This window comes from Lygodium microphyllum, chromosome 15, assembly GCF_053477565.2.
Source record: "Lygodium microphyllum isolate KBCC chromosome 15, Lygodium_microphyllum_v1.1.10, whole genome shotgun sequence".
NCBI lineage: Eukaryota > Viridiplantae > Streptophyta > Polypodiopsida > Schizaeales > Lygodiaceae > Lygodium > Lygodium microphyllum.
The window spans coordinates 90293361-90296000 of record NC_141149.1 but is presented as its reverse complement, the minus strand read 5'-3'; the positions used below and the strand labels follow the sequence as shown (position 1 = coordinate 90296000).

Here is a 2640-nt window from a genome sequence, read left to right as displayed (position 1 = left end):
CTAAATTCTAATCCAATAAGATCTTGAAGAACATGTGGCTCTATTGAATCAATCACACATGGTAGTTAATGAAATTGTGATCTAGTTTTTTTAAGCACCATTTGTAGCTAGCTTTGGAGTTGATCTACTTGAATAAGATAAATGAAGTGGAAAGGAAAAATGTGTGTGACTTAGGGAGACATTTCTTGCCTCCTTGAGGATTCTACTCCTCAATCTCTTTTCTCGAATGTCCAGGATTCTAGATAGCTAGAGCTCAAGGACTCCTTGGCTTGGTATTACAACTTTTTGATCATCAAGTACATGGTTGGGATTGGATACATATTTCTTTAGTAGGCTTACATGAAATACATTGTGAACTTTTATGTTCTCAGGGAGTTGGAGTTTTTAGGCATTGTGCCCTAAGCATTTGAGGATCTTGTAGGGTCCATAGTACCTTGGACTTAGTTTTTTAAAATCCCCCAATGATAGGGAAGTCCTCTTGGGCCATACATGAATAAAAGCCATGTCTCCCTCATTTACGAATCGCTCTTATTTATTTAGATCTGCATAGGCTTTCTGCCTATCCTTGGCAACTCCAATGTCTTATGATGGCCTTAACCTACTCATCCATTTCCTCGAGCATTTCATTAGAAGCTTCTACTCTTAAAGTAGGATCTAAGAAGTTCAATGGGGTATGGCAATCATGTCCATACAATGCTTGAAAATGTGTCATTTGGATCCTTTGTTGGTTGGAAGCATTATAGGTGAACTCTACTAATGGTAGATATTGAATCCATTTCTTGGGTTCGCGAAAGCAATAAGCTTGAAGGATATCTTCAATGACTTGATTGACCCTCTCTGTTTAGCCATCAGTTTGAGGGTGATAGGATGTGCCGAAACAGAGTTGAGTCCCAATGGCTCGGAATAACCCTTTCCAGAAGTGAGATGTGAAGGGGGAGTCGCAGTTACTATTGATCCTCCTAGGCAATCCATGGAGCTTGAAAATCTCCTTGATGAATAATCTGGCAATATCTAAAGCTTTATAATTTGTCTTGATTGGAATGAGGTGTGCAACCTTAGTGAGCATGTCTACTATAACCATAATTGAGTTGTAGCCCCCTTGCATTGAGGGTAACCCAACAACAAAATCCATACTGATAAATTCCCACTTCATTTGGAGGATGTCGAGAGGTTGCAACTTTGCAGGCATCTTGACATATTTGAGAACGTCACCCTTAAGCCTTCACTAATTTAGCTCTTTCTGACCGTGTTGAGGGTCTTAACAGATCCGCTTGAGTTTCTTGCTCAAGGGTATGTATAATATTGTCCTAAAATAGACAAGTTCCTCATTGTCAGAGAATTCTTGATATTTAACCTTAAGTCTCAGTTTTTGTTCCTTTTCCAGAAATTCCTTTATCATCTCTAGATATTCCAGATCATGGCTAGCTTCTTCCTTGGCTAGTTCAAGGATAGGGTTGCTAGGCATTGACACCATAGTTGCCAAAGATTTGGCCATTGAGGGTTCCTCCATGATCAGAGAGTTGAATGCCTTGCGACTTAGAGTGTCAACGACCACATTTTCTTTGCTAGGTTGATACCTAATCTCAAAATCATACTCCCGTAGAACTTCTATCCAATGACGTCGGTCTATGTGAAGATCCATTTAAGGATCTTATGGTCTGTGACCAAAGAAAACTTTTTACCAAGCAAGTAATGTCGCCAAAGTTTGAGGTTGTGGATCACTGCTAGCAGTTCTAGGTTATGGGTGGCATAATTCCTCTCATGGGTTTTTAGCTTCCGCGAGGAATAAGCTATGGGATGACCTTTTTGCATTAGTGCACAGCCCAGTGCAAGTAGCCCAGTGCAAGTGTGCTAGCATCCGTGAAGACTTCAAATTCCTTACTTAAGTGAGGGAGCTTCAGAATTGGTGTCATCACCAAGCTATTCTTGAGTTGATCAAAACATGCTTGTTTAGAGGGCATCCACACTATGGCAACTTGCTTTTTGAGTAAATTTGTGAGGGGTGATGTGATTAAAGCATAGTCCTTAATGAATATCCTATACCAACCTATAAGTCCAAGAAAGCTACGTACTTCTTTAATAGTAGCGATTGGAGACCACTCTTGGACATCCTTAACCTTGGTAGGGTCAACAGAGATCCCTTCATTTGACACAATAAATCCAAGATATTCAATCTGCCTTTTAAGGAAGGCACACTTTTTTTTCTTACCATAGAGCTTATAAATCCTCATGGTCTCGAGTGTTAGCTATATATAGACAGACTATATATTTCGGAGACATCTGATAAAATTGGAACGATACAGAGAAGATTGACATGGCCCCTACTGCCACAACTGATGATGATGAGAGGGTGGCTCCATTGTCTTGTCCTCGTCTCCAGCTTTTTCCCTCGTCTGTCTTCCCCGTTTGCAGTTATAGGCTTAGGCCTCATAGGGTCGACAACATGCCACCATCTCTCGCAGGCATTGCTGGGCTCTGGTTCCCTTTTAGCCATCGAACCTCTGGAACCTGGAGCTGCGTGCTAGCAAACATAACAAGGCCCCTTCGCCTCGCACTGTTAGCTATATATAGTCTATCTATATATAGCGCCCCATGTCCCCTCTATATATTCCTATCATGTGTGCTCAGTTGATACACTTC

General features: G+C 41.1%; 1 non-coding gene across 1 annotated transcript; it reads left to right on the top strand.

Annotated features, from left to right (window-relative positions):
• Positions 1-2259: 2259 nt before the first annotated feature.
• Positions 2260-2366, top strand: LOC148024753 (U6 spliceosomal RNA). The gene has a single exon (XR_015693458.1). It is a non-coding gene; the product is annotated as a U6 spliceosomal RNA (small nuclear RNA).
• The last annotated feature ends 274 nt before the right edge of the window (positions 2367-2640 follow it).